The following is a 14245-nucleotide window of genomic DNA, read 5'->3' as shown; positions in this document are numbered from 1 at the left end:
GCCTCGCGCGATCTCCAAAAATACCTTTCTGAATTTTCGCGCCAACTCAAAAAGGGCCATTCCTTTCGAAAGGGGCACTGTCTTCAACATTTCCCGAAACATCCGTTTTCTGCGACTCGACTGTTGTGACTGTTACGAGCGTGTGTTAATTGGTGATGAACACTGGTGCAACTAAAAAAAGCGCAGGTCTAGTGAGCGCGTTTTCGTATTCTTGCTTTTCCACTCAAGATAATTTGATAGCGATTGGTTCACAGTGCTCTTTCTCGACTGTGACTATACGACAATATTGTAAAAGAAAACAGAAAAAAAGAGATGGGCGGCGATTAGTTTCTCTTGTGTATTGTTTGGTCGTTTGCAGTGAATACGACCCGGAGAAGAATGGTGTCCAAGAATGTCGCTCGAAGAGATGCCTTTGCGCATAAGCGCCAATTATGCTCTGTCGTCTGCTGTAGGCTTTAGCAGACGACGGAGAGTTGGCACTCAGAATGTGAAATTAATTCTAGTAACGTTGGTGAAATTTGTGGTGCTACAGCAAAGCATTACAGTTTTTATCTTGCCCCTGCAAGCTGCCTTACTAGCGACGTCTTTTGGCACGTTTCCGATGACGAAGTTTCCCGCATGACGCGCTACGGTGGCGGGAATCCCTGCGGCTATCACACAGATTCAAGCTTTCCCTCGAGGCGATGAATCCCAAGCCACGCGTCATATGGTGCCAGTCAGAGCCGTAGCCCGAAATTTTTTTTCGGGGGGTATGAATTTTGGGAAGGGGTAGTTTTGCTTGAAGCAAAAGTAAGTATTGCTTACGTGCTGCCTGGGAATGATTTCGGGAGGGGTTCGAACCCCCAAACCCCCCCTCTGGGTACGGCCATGGTGCCAATAGACCTGCTGCCTGCCGAAAGCTACCATTGCGTGTCTCCTACGCAGTTGGGTAGGGTGCGCAATTTTGTTGTTACTGCAGCTATCATATTATTCTGGTACAAAATTTGGCCGCACCCTTGCGTAGTTTCGAATTTTGTCTAAATGCTGTAGTATATGGCCCGCAGTTAAAATATTTCGGGTTGGGTATCAGCGCCAGAGGAAACAAAACTAGGCATTAGTGAATGAAAAAAATGCCGTAAAAACCCCTGAAACTAATAACTGTTACACGATGCGTAAGCATTCTTTTTAAAGGGCTCATCTAGGGAGTTTATTAATCTTTTTCGAGGGGGTGGTGATGGGGTGGTTACACGCCGAAGCTACCCCTGCGCACTGCACTGGGAGGCTCCAAATTAATTTAGACACATGGGGATCTTGAACGTGCTGCGCAGAAATGTTGACACGCGGGCGTTTTCGTTTTTGGCCTCCATCGGAAAAAAATCCCGGGCTGTCTCCACTAACGTGAAACCTGGGGAGGGGCGTAGCATGCAGTGTGCAAGTGTATTCGTGGCGCCTTGGCGTTTTTGCCAACGGAGATTAAACCGTTGGGGGGGGGGGGGGGGTATACACAGCTTTGCTGTAAAAATCTCGCGTCTTTAAAGCACGAAGCATTCTAGCGCGAGGCGTAAACGAGTGGCCTGGTGTTCTTTTTTTTAGTACGCGTTACGAAGCGCTCCAGCGCGAGGCGTAAACGAGTGTCCCGGTCACGGAGCAAGAATTCTCCGTGGTCCCGGTGTTCTTTTAGTACGCGTTACGTTCTAGCGGGATGCGTAAACGAGTTTTCCGGTGTTCTAGTGCCGTGACTGCATGAGACAACGGTTAACACGACGACGACATGAGACGCCGACAGCCCGAGCCCCTAAGGGACTTCGCCCCTAAAACGGCCGAACCGGCGTCCTTGGGTTCAGCAGCCCAATGTCCTGCTACAGCTAGAGCCAACCCCACGGGTCGTCTCCGCAGACCCACCTCTACGTATGTTCGGCTTGGAAGTTTTAGGCCTTTTATTGGAGGGTCTTTTTTTCAGAGGAAAACTCTTTTATCACTGAAAGGCTTTAGGCTAGTTTGTTAAGCCCTGTGTCATGTATCGTGTCACGTGTTACGTATGGACGCATTTCTAGGGGGCCCCGACCATTTTAATAAATTTAAAGGCCAGCAACAGGAGCTTGATGTGGCCCATGTGGGCGAGTTGGTGAAACATTCTGAAGAAACAATATCGCAAAAGTCGGGACAAAAGAAGCACAGTGCGAACAGACGGGTGCTAGGCCTTAGGACCTGTTATAATGCACCTGTTATACAGGACCTGGTATACAGGTCCTGTATACAAGGCCTTAGGAACTGGTATGCAAGGCCTTAGGAACTGTTATAACATCTCGTGTCACGCGGTACGAACGGACGGACGGACGGACAGATCACAGGAAATAATAGAGCTATAGAACAGCGGACAGTCGGTAACGGTACGGTACCCGGTACACCTGCGCATGCGCACAACCAGTTTTTCTGCCTCTGCGCGTGCGCAGTAGCGCCGGTCGCCTACCGGGTACCGTGTACCGGGACCGGCTCTCCGCTCTAATACATGCCAGGATCCAACGAAAAAAAAATTCTCCGCCCGTACGTATACGGGTTTCCCACAGCTTTCCCCCTCTCCAAATGCATCTAGTTAACGTGAAAAAGAGAGCAAGTGAGTGAGTGAGAGCGGGTGGGCGAGTGACTGGGTGGGTGAGTGAGCGAGTGAGTGACTGCAACTTTATTGAAATGAGAAGAGGTATCTAGGTTGGAGCACTTAGTCCAGGGCGCGGTTTGAGCAATTCGCTGCTTTGGCCCGTTCTATCAGCTGCGGCCGTCTGCTGGGGCAAGAAATGGCGAGTTCTCTGTCCACTGCTTTCGGTGGTGGTTTGGGGTTGGTCATTCTGACATTCATGTACCATGTGCATGGTAAAGCGTGGCAGCGTCTGCATAGGGGACGCAGTGTCTGCATAGGGGACCTTAGAAGGCGGGGCGTGAAGATTTGTAGCCTCTGGTATGTCTGCAGAGTTGATGAATCTGTTGCCGAGACCGAAAAAGCAAATACTGTTGAGTGGTTACGCCGCTGGACAAATAACTTGCGAACCTTCAATCGTTATCACGCCGTAAGCATATACGTCGTTGAAAGGGAGGATTTCATCTTCGATCGTGATGTGCGGCTATAGCTACAAGCAAACATCATATGTCTGCGGATATGGAACGCAGACCACGACGCACCGTCCTAGCCAACATTACGACGCCTTCCCGCGGTGTAAGGAGCGCCCCCCGCCCCCCCCCCCCCTTCCCACTAATCGTGATTCATGAATCACCACTACCTAACGTGAGGGGTGGCGGGATCTAAGTACAATATTCAAGTTGGAACTGAAGCCACTTGCATAAGAGGCTGCAGTTGTGGCCGTCCCGACCCTCACTCATGTGGAGGAAAGTCGATGATGAAAGCCACTGATGGGTGAATTATATGATGATGATGATAATAATAATAATCATCATCATCCTGTGTCCGCTGCAGGACGAAGGCCCCTCCCACGTTCCTTCAGCCGTTCCTGCGTTGCGGTGCCCCATGTCCACTCTTAGCTTCCGGTTTTTTAAAGCGAAGCTTTCTGTGACTAACTGATGGCGCCATTCGTCGCGCAAAACGCACTGCAGGAAAGCCGGCTTTGCACAGGAGCCTCAAGGAAAAAACGCTTCCCGTGGTCGGAATCGAACCTGGCTCCCTCGCGTCTATCCGATTGCGCCATCCCGACACGGCCGAAGCAGCGCGCATTTTGGACTCTCATTCAGGTTGCGTGGGAAAAAGCTTCGCGATTTAGCCATCTTTCTCTTAAAGGTACCCAGAAAAGCTTTGTGAAGGTGGCAATCAAATGCATTCAGGTGGAAGAACACCTAACGGGGGATTTTTGAGCCAAGTGTGAGCCCAATACGTTGTGCGGATAATTTGTAAACAATTTTTGAAGATCGCCTTTCTCAGCCGATGAGCGCGCCACCGCAGCGAGCCGACCGCGGCTGACGCAACGCCGACCGCGGCTGACGCAACGGCGAAGCGCTCCCCTGATTCGGCCGATTGTCGGTCGCCGGCAACGTCACTGCCATTGGCTTCCGGTTGCTCTTCCTCCTTCCTGCGCGATCCCGAGGCAAAGGCGGGTCCGCAGCGATTGACGCGTGCCTAGGCGCAGGAATGTAGCTAGCGGAGAACGAAAGTCGAGCGTCGCGATGTCACATGGCTATTCCCAGTGTTTCCAGCTGCTTTGAAAGAAGCAGAGACGGAGGAGGAATCGATCGGCAAGGGGGGAGAGGTGCACTTAATTGCGTCTGGCGCGGCTAATACTGAACGTAGATCAATAATTCCAACGGCATTGTATCGCTATATTGGTACTACGCGACAATAGAGGCCTTTTGTAACTTTTACAAAAGGTTTTTCTGGGTCCCTTTAAGGAAGGGGCTTTGATTTTTTGTATTCCATTCCACCACCGGGATAGTAGATATGACGGCAGGATGTCACGTGGCCAGACCCCCTGGGCACTAACCATGACTTGCGTCTCCAGAAGGGACAATGTAGTTTCGCCCGCTTCTTCAGTAACCTGAGTACTGCCTTGAGGATGAATGTATGCGAGCAGAGATTTATACACTTCCCCCCAACACCCCCTCGGGAGGATTTCGACACCACCCCAAAATCGAAATTCCGGATAAACCGCTGTAAACTCGCAGTTCCCGCGAAAGAGAAACTGACCTCGCATTCTTACTCAAATCATCTCTCGCACCGGAAGGGACGTTCACGGGACAAAGGACGTGTTCTTCCACCAAGAACATCTTTACCTCGCCTCGCGTATAGGAGGTTCGCGAAAAATCAAGGGCACGAAGAATTAAACGAAATGGGAGCGTGGTAGGAAAAGAAGATTATCATCGGCGCGACCAAGAGTTTCTGAGTTCAGCGCTGTGCTCTCCAGGAAAGTCCCGGACGTTGCCGCAACGCTGTCGGGTAGCGAGGTGAGACCCAACCCATCGGGAGCGGGTGGAGATCGTCGTTCAGAGCGCCGCCGGGCAGCAAGCCACCTGCTCTCCTATGGCATCGGACGATCTCCTCTGGCAGATCGGAATCGTATAGGCTGCCACTTACCACCGACGTCATTAGCGACGCGGGAAACGACCTGTACGACTAATGGGTCGTGCTCGGGGTGCGCCTGCTGCTGCTGCTGTCGTCCCGTTTCATCCGCCTTCTTGTTTTTGTTTGCGGCGTCCGAAAATAACAGAAGAAAGGAAAGCAGTTTTGGAGGTCCCCTCGGGTTGCTTGCTGTATTTCTGAAGCGAGGACGGGCGCACTAAGTCGCCTTGGGCCGGCTTAAATATAAATTCTGCCGATCCGACAGTCGGACAGGGAAGCGGCGACGGCTCGGCGCTCATCTGGCGAGTCGTCGCAGTTTCCGAAATAAGCGCGCCGCGCCCGCGGCCGTGTTGCGCCGTGTCCTCGCGTCCCGACGTTGTGGACCGTGAGAATTCCGTCGAGCTGCGCGCGGGCGCGGTTGCGGCTGAAAGCAGCCAGATAGCCTCGGGCGCTGCACTTCATGGAGAGGAAAAATTTGTCGCTACACTTAAGTCTGCTTACGTGGTTTGAAGGCAGAGGTATAACTTTCCCTGGCGATACCTATCGAGGACTTCTTTACTGATACATTGTGTTTGTGTCTCCATCTTCGAGTCCGTTTCTTCGTATTGCTCCGACAGGTACACTGGTGACGTTGCATGCCCCGTGCTTCCTAAGAATCAGCGCTTTCCGTGGCTGGTGTGCAAGTTCTGCTCACGTGCCGTCACGGTCACCTGATATGACGTCAGCGCCGCCGGTTAACTCTGTTCCCGTTCTGACAACATACTGATGCATGTAGCTTGGTGCAGAGGTTTATGCAGAATTACGATTTTGGGGGGTGTCGGTGGGATGTTTGGGGGGGTTGTATAAACCCCTAGGCAGGGTGCTTGTGGTTGTGGAATCTTGGGGGGGGGAGTGTCGAAGTCTTTCTGGGGGTGTGTTGGGGGGGGGGGGTGTTAGTGGGGGGTGTATAAATCCCTGGATTGGTGGTAAACGACTAGGCTCCTACTCTGGAGACGTGGGTTCAATGTCCACACGAACTTAAGTGTATTTTTGTTTGCTCTGTATACAGCAGCGGACATTTTCTGTACCGGACAACAAGAACAAAAAATTTACCCTCCCTTCCTAAAGAAAGTTGAGAGAAGAGCGAAAGCTTTCTTACATCAAAGCTGCGCATCAAAAGTGCATCGCAACCTTCGCTCAAAGTGCGTTCCATTGATACCTTCAAAGACCCAAATCGCAAACGAAGAACGAACCCGTGCGACGGGTTTTCGCGCAATAATTGTACACGCATCTACAAACTAACTAAATGCATACCGATGCGTGGTTTGTGAGGTAAGAATACGCGATTGCACTCCTCCTTCATGATCGATGCGTGCACTGTCTTATCTAGAACCATTTCTTTTTCGCGATTTTCAGGTAACAGTATTGACACAATGAAGCCCGGTTTCACGCATGCACCGTGTGTCTGGAGATCTTATTAGAGCTTTTCGGTCGACCAACTGGTCTATGAGAAGAGCATTCGTTGGTTGAGGGGACGCCATTGGTCTCGGTAAGAAAGCTTTCGCTTTAAAGCGCCGCTTTTGCGGAATGGGAGACTTCAGGTTTTAGCCTGAATAAATGGAAACAAGGTGGGAAGGAGAGCACGGTTGTCGCTCCCTCAAATTAAAGAGTAATAGCAGAGCGGAGAACCGGTTCCGGTACAGTACACGGTAGGCGACCGGCGTCACTGCGCGTGCGCCGAGGTGAATAAACTGGCTGCGCGCATGCGCTGGCGTACCGGGTACCGTACAGCGGGACCGTGGCTCCGCTCTGCTATAACTCTCTATTATGTGCGCTTCGCTTCTGTTATTGAGGCTTTGTCGGCTTAACGGCGCAAACGAATTACCAGACGCAGTTTCGTAAATTGGTGCATATTAAAGAAAACCGCAACTACACCGCAACGCAGAGGAACGTGCGAGGTGCAGAAGTGCGTGATGGGTTCTGCGGTGGAATCCTCTACTTTTTTTTCATGCCATGTCAGTTCCATAGTGTCCATTTCGAGCGAGCCCTGATTGGCTACAAGCAGACGTCCGGGATGTGACGTAGCGTACGGAAGGTGGGGCTTCGTTTTCTGTCCATGTCACAGGCCACGCAAGTGCAATTACGCCACGCTGGAAATGGGCGCGAAATGAGCATTTTTGCAAACGGACACAACTCATAATGCCGCTCCTGGTTCTTTTTATATCTTGTACGGTTAATTAAGCAGTGATTCGCTCGTCGACTTAATAAGAAGGCGATGTTGCTGACATCGGCCGCTCTTTTTTGCCGCGAAGTAACGTAATTAATTGGCTGCAATACGCCCAGTCACTTCCTCCGCGTGACGACGTTTTCGTAACCGTTCGCTACAGCACAGTCACCTCGAAACGACAATTCTTGCCGTGGCTCTATTTTTTCCTTATTACCGCTGTTGCTTCATCGAAAGACCCCGAGGGTTCTTCCTTAATTTCCGTTAATGGGAAGTGAAGTCGCCTTTCACATGCCCCTATCCTTTAGTCAATACAAAAAAAGCTCAGGCAAACCTTGACAAAAAAAAAAAAAGGAGCACCTTTATTTATTTGTTCTACTCGACGCTTTCAACGCGAAGGAACAATAAGCTGCGAGCTTCATTCCCCCGTTGTAATCTCCTCCTGTTCGTTTCGGGAGTGGTTTCCGGTTCCCTTCTGCACTTCCGGGCCAGACGAGCAGCAAATTGGGAGTTTCTCCACACGTGCCAGGGGGAAGAACGAGTTTCACGGAGTTTTGTCTCGCAATCTTGGTGCGGCAATAGAAACCTGCTCTTGCTTTTGGAAGGACCGGGGGCGTCCTTGGCTGCCCGCCGGTGCTGCACTTCTCTAAAACGAACCAGCCAAACGAAAGTAAATCAAAATAAGTGGGCCAGTTGGTTTTGGATCTACACGACGAAAAACAAACTTCCTCGATGCACTTAAGTCTGCTCGTGAACTTTGAAGGCGAATGAGTGCCTGGCGATATACTCATCAGGTCAAGTCGTTAAATTTATTTATCAAATTAGTACTTGTTCACAGCTACGTCGTGTTTGCGTCTGTTTCTTCGCTCTTCGCATTTTTTTTTTTTCGTTTTTGGCAGGAATTACTGCGCCAGGCGAATGGCGACACTTCACGCCACAGCTTTACGTACGTGCGCCTGCTCTGCTCACGTGCCGTCACATTCACGGGGTATTGTGTTGAGCAACGTGCTGAGCTGAGTTTCCATGCGGGTCCAATTCGAAGAAGGAGGCGGCAATAGCCGTCGCCATGGCCACCGGAAAGGCAAAGAGAATAATTATCGATTCGAAAACAGCAATTCTAAACTTCTCACGAGCCTACCTCTCGACAACAGCATACAATATTATTAGAGACATAAAACGAGACACGGAAGCCAAAACCGCATTAATATGGCCTCCAGCGCGCTCCGGAATGTCTGGCAATGACGTCGCACATGAGGATGCTCGAAATCTAGTCTACCGAGCCCCCCAACCCCCTGCGGACACACTGCCAGATGAAACAGCGAATGACAGAGGCCCACTCACATCTTGTACCACTATAGATGCAGCAGGAAAAACTATCCGGAGGCACACGACAATCTGAATAGATCCCAGGCCATCGCTTGGCGACAAATACAGACAGGAACTTTCCCTAACCCACTTCCGACGGAATTAAGTGGTCGTAGGGCAAAGATACGTTAAGGATTGGTTTGCAGGGCGAGAAAACAAAATGTAGAGACCACATACAGACATCTGGCCGCTAGAGAAACGCTACCTTTGGCGCACTGCTTGCCACGAATGGGACTCGTTTTCTACATTGGTGATTACCAATTCGGTTGAGTTATAAGAGGTATTGCAAAAGGCGAAAGTAGCAGCTGGTTCTGAGAAATGGCGATTATAAAAGTTCCCTCAGCTTTCTAGCAATTTTCAAACTTACTAAACTAACTAGTTTAAATCGGTATAAATGAGATTCACTAATCACAATCTGAATAGATCCCGGGCTATCGCTTGGCGACAAATACAGACAGGAACCTCCCTAACCCCCTTCTGTATAGCCCCGGGACAGTCAGCGATCTATGCAAAACATGCTGCCAAAGGGCAGACCTCAAACGCGAAAAATGGGCGTGCACGGATAAGTAAAAAGACGCACAAAGAATAAACATCTTTAGTGACGAGCAATGGGAGACGGCGCTGTTGAGCTCCGCAGAACTACTACAGCAACTACTGATCATCCAAGAAGCTGAAGAAGCCGCCAGAGGTGAAGTACGCCTGGCCGACGACCGAAAAGAAGGGCAGGGCACTCCTACTCCTTTCCCTTCTGACTTTCTGGGAGAAAAAAAAAATCTCTCTCTCTCTCTCTCTCTCTCTCTCTCTCTCTCTCTCTCTCTCTCTCTCTCTCTCTCTCTCTCTCTCTCTCTCTCTCTCTCTCTCTCTCTCTCTCTCTCTCTCTCTCCATTCGCATGCGAACTCTAATGTATTGTTTACTAAACTATCTACGGTGGCGGCCGTTTTCTGTACCGGACAACAATGAAGGCTTTAGCCTTGAAATCACAAATCACCTCGTATGCACATTCACGCATGCATCGCTGTCACTTCTGACAGAGCTAGTAGTCGTCTGCTTCGGTCGAAATATCCGTCGTCTGCTAGGTTGCGCGCGACGAAAAGCAGGAACTAGGGCCTCTTGTTGCCCCCCTCCTCCTGTGTTCTCAGCAGCCACTTCAACCCCCCCCCCCCCCCCTCCCGCCCATCCGACTCTCCGCCAACCTCCCAAGAGCCGCACAGATTCTAGACCAGGACTTCCTCCTCCATGGGGCCCCACAAGGATTCCCCCTTTCATCGCTCCGATTGCTGGCAGCGTCGTGTAATATACGATAGCCGTAGATTGCTCCGGGCCGCTTCAACAAGGAGCGCCGTTGATACAGCCGCGTCAAGGGTTGAAGGGCGGGGGGAAAGGTCACTACACCCTCCTTCGGCGCACACCCCCTACCGTCGGAGCCACACTACTGAACCCCCGTTCAACTGCAACTAGGCTCGCGCGAGCTACCAAATTTAAAATAAAAAGTCAGCTTGTCGGGGGATTGAGTTAGGATATTCTCACCGTCCACCTGATGGGGGTTACCGGATGGACGCGAACTTTGAGGCCTTCTTGACAGGTGGGTGTTGCTGGGCGGCATACTTTCCCCAGTGATCAGCCGCAGCACCAGCGGCGGTGCCAGGCTCGTACGAAGACGGATGGCCGACTGATCGTGGCGTGGGTGAGGGTCCTTTTTTTTTTCGGGCAAGAGCTTATTCTTGGGTCCGCGCTGAGATTCTCCATCTCGTTATCTCTGTACTCCTGACAATGCCGGTGAAAAGGAAGAGCCTGCTCCCGCCCTCTCGTGCTCGCATTCGAGATAAGGACAACTTCTGCCGGGTACTGCATCGCCATAGCCATCCACGCTCTCAAACCACTGAACCTAGCTATTGTTCCGAAATCCTGACCTCCTGGAAGCACGCAGTCATGCGGTCGTAGTAGTTAATTTCCATCATCCGTCTAGGTCCACGTTGCATTTAGGCAACGCGCGAATCACGCTGTTTTTCTTTCTCTCTCCATCTACCCTGGTGTTTGTTTTTCCGGGCGTTCCTTTGACCGTGATGGTCGGCGAGGGAGAAGGGGGTCGCCCACGCTTTACGCGCGGGTGAGCCCCTCGTTTTCGCAAGATCCAGTTTTAGCCCCGTCCCGAGTGTTGTTTCCCCTCGTTGCTCGCTCCCATATCTGAGTAACTGAAATCGGCATAAACTTAGGAAAAGTAGTTCCGTTCTAAGAAACTAGGAATAGCCATCAAAGTTTCTCAATCTGACGGCCATAATCCTGTTCAGGAAGAATCAACTTAGAAAGACCATACAAGTTCATTTAGTTTGAGCTCTGCTCATTCTGTGCTTCCCGGTTTTCGGCAACATAAGCTTAAATTTTTATTTCTTGGCTTGTTATGTGTCCTTCAAATTACCGCCCATTCGCAAAATGCATGAGTGATGCACAAACTTTGATCGCCTATTTTGAGAGACAGAAAACGTTTATTGGCAGAGCATTTACGGTGTTCATGTAGGAGTGGTTCCCTCTTCACAGGAATCCATGAGCGGTCCCAGCACCGGCTGCCCTCTCAGTGAGCAGGAGCTGGTCCGAGAGGCAGGGGCTGGACAGCAGTGTCTCCCACTGCTTTTCAGGTTTTGAAATGGGGGGAAGAGATCAAAATGGCGGGCGCGGTGTTTTAGGAAACAGGTATAATTTTGAGATACTTCAACTCCCTTATTTTGAGAGTTGAAGTATCTCAAAATTATACCTGTTTCGTAAAACACCGCGCCCGCCATTTTGATCTCACTGACATTCATCTCGCGTTGTGTATTGTGTAACGTAGTCTTTTGGTTACATACTGCCGCTACTGTAGCATGAAGATCGGAAGGAAAAAGTCGAGACGTCGAAGAGGTTTTAAAGTTAACTTGTTTACTTTACAGATGACATTGGTGACATTTAACACATATGAATTAGAATGAATACACTTGTTACATAGATTAGAAAGACAGTCAAAGATTCAGAGTACTTAGCGGGACATAGTTGGCGGGCGAATGGCTCCCGGCGGGAGGGCACGACGATGAGCGGCCGAGTGCGGCTCTCCTGATGTTGCTCGCTCTCAATCGCCAGAGGGGCCGCGTTATATTTGCTTTGGGGGGACGCATTGGGGGAAAAAGCGCATCCTAGCGTGTGCGGACTATCGGGAGCAAGTCTTAGGCACACCCGCAGCCAATCAGGAAGACGCTTCTTAGCTCCAATCAGACATGTCCCCGCCAAAGTGAAAAGGAAAAAATCACACACAGAAGACACAAAGTTCTAACTCGAAGGCGCCCGTTTCTGGCAAAAGAATTACTGGTGAGAATAAAGTAAAGGTATACAAACTCGAAAAGGAGAAAAGAGAGGCGGCCGTTTGGACGAGACCGGGGGTCGGAGAACATAGCGGCCCGCGTAGGCGCGTAACGGGGGGTCGGAGACGCCAGTGCGTGCGGTAACATAAGCCGAGGCGAGGGTTCGCTTCCCCCAACAGCCGTCGTCTCCCGGTCGGCCGACGGGCAAACACACGCGCCGGAGTCGTTTCTCAGAAAAAAGGGCCAGGGCCCAGCCGCGTCCGAAGCGCTTTTACACACAACACTTTGGAGGAAGAGCCCTGGCTGCGGGCACAGAACGCAAAAACCGAACGAACAACATCAAGAGACCTCGGCTTCGCGACAATATATAGGAAAACAATTTCTGTTTTTTCAGCTGATTAGGATTTTTGGCTTAAAAACGCTCATAAGTGGGAAAATCAACATACCGTATATTCCTCATAACAAGCCTTTTGGGCCCATCAGCATACCCTGGGGGATGCATGTAAGCGCGGTATATGCATATGACGCAACGATTGATTGATTGATTGATTGATTGATTGATTGATTGATTGATTGATTGATTGATTGATTGATTGATTGATTGATTGATTGATTGATTGATTGATTGATTGTGAGTTTTAACGCGCCGACGCAACGCAGGCGATGAGGCGCGCCGTAGTGGAGGGCTCCGGATTAATTTTGACCACCAGGGGATCTTTAACGTGCGCCTAAATCTCGAACACACGGGTGTTTTCGTTTTTCGCCTCCATCAGAAAAGCGGCCGCCGCGGCCGGGAATCGAACCCACGTCCTTGGGCTCGACGCAACGAATGAGGGGTCGATATTTTATCCGGTGTAATGCTTTTCACGCTGTAAAGAGGTACTGTCTGTGGAAAAAAAAAAACACGAATGAGGAGAGCCTGGTAGGGAGCGTCATTTGATATTAGAGCTTAGTCCCTGAAACATTGTGTAGTTATTCGCCCCCACGTGACGCCGTCAAAGCAACGTCCCTGGGAACGGTGACTCGCGGTGTCTCACTTTCTGAAGACAGGCTGAAAATCTTGAAATCTATATTGAAATGTATCCTGGAATTTATTCTTTCAAATCGTAAAACCTACCGTCTGTTCCTAAAGAAAGAGTGAGAGAAGCGCGTAAGCGACGGTTGTTCCCGCACTAAGCAAGCGCATCTGGACGATCTAAATGCATACCGATACGTGACTTAGTATACTATTGGTATACTATTGTACTCCTTCTTCATGACGGATGCGTGTGTCGTCTTACCCAGAACAGTTCCTTTCTCGCGATTTTCAACTCACCGTTTTAACACAATAGAAGCCCGCTTTTACGCATGTGGAGTCGTTTTAGCGGGAAATTGTTATGTAATTTATTTCAGGATACTTTTGATAACACAAGAGTTAGAGCCGTTTTCTGTAATCATACTTTCTGCGTAGGTGGACATGCTTCACTGCAGGACAGGCAATGTGGGAAATCCAGCTTACAAAGATAAAGCTTACATCGATACCCTGAAAGTTAGCCTCACCTCTAAATACAAATGCTATAATGAGAAGACATCTTTTCAGGAGCACTTTAAGCTGTCATATCAACATATGAAGGCCTAGGACCGGTTTTCATTTTTTATCAGAGCTTTTCGGTCGGCCAACCGGTCATGGGGAAATGCATTAGTTCTTTGACAGGACGTCATCGGTCTACTAAGAAAGCTTTCGCTTTAAAAATTAGTGAACCCGTGTGCGAAGCCTCGGTGAGGCGAGAGTACCGACCGGCGGAGAAAGAACGGTGGGACAGCGCAGAAGAAACAGGGAGCGTGACGTCGGCACGTGCCACGCCTGCGCAGACGGGGTGCGCAGTGCACGACAGTGCACATTTGTATGCGAACACTTAGCTGGCGTGGCGCTCCTAACGTTAGCCTTCGGGCCTGGGCAATGGACAAAAAGACATATCCGTGATGACACACCTTTAACTAATTTTCAACAGATCGTCCTTTAGTTTTTCTCTGCGGAGCGCGTGCCGAATCCTAAATGCAACCCTCCGACTGTGACTACTTCCAATTTTCTCATCAGAATTCTGTGAAATATTACGAGTACCCCAAAGTTTATCGGCTCGTTGAACCATATATGAATATCTTACGCTCATGGGTGTAATCTATTGTAGCTTGACGCGCAACGTCGTGGTAATAAATAACAGGGCATTTCAACCCGATGTCGTGCCTAACCCTTTCTTTCCTTATGTTTTTTTTTTCTTTTCCGCCCCGTGTTCGCGCAATTCCGCTTTGGTTTCCAGTCTCGCTCGTTATACGAT

General features: G+C 50.1%; 1 protein-coding gene across 1 annotated transcript in view; it reads right to left on the bottom strand.

The window, feature by feature from the left end:
- The window catches only part of LOC144159384 (activating signal cointegrator 1 complex subunit 1), a 110692-nt gene that overhangs the window by 34127 nt on the left and 62320 nt on the right, over window positions 1–14245 (bottom strand). The window lies entirely within an intron of this gene.

The sequence above is a fragment of the Haemaphysalis longicornis genome, unplaced genomic scaffold (assembly GCF_048455015.1).
Source record: "Haemaphysalis longicornis isolate Haplotype H1 unplaced genomic scaffold, Haemaphysalis longicornis Haplotype H1 scaffold_10, whole genome shotgun sequence".
Classification (NCBI taxonomy): Eukaryota; Metazoa; Arthropoda; class Arachnida; order Ixodida; family Ixodidae; genus Haemaphysalis; species Haemaphysalis longicornis.
The sequence above is the reverse complement of the archived record's forward strand: the minus strand, read 5'-3'. Positions and strand labels throughout refer to the sequence as shown.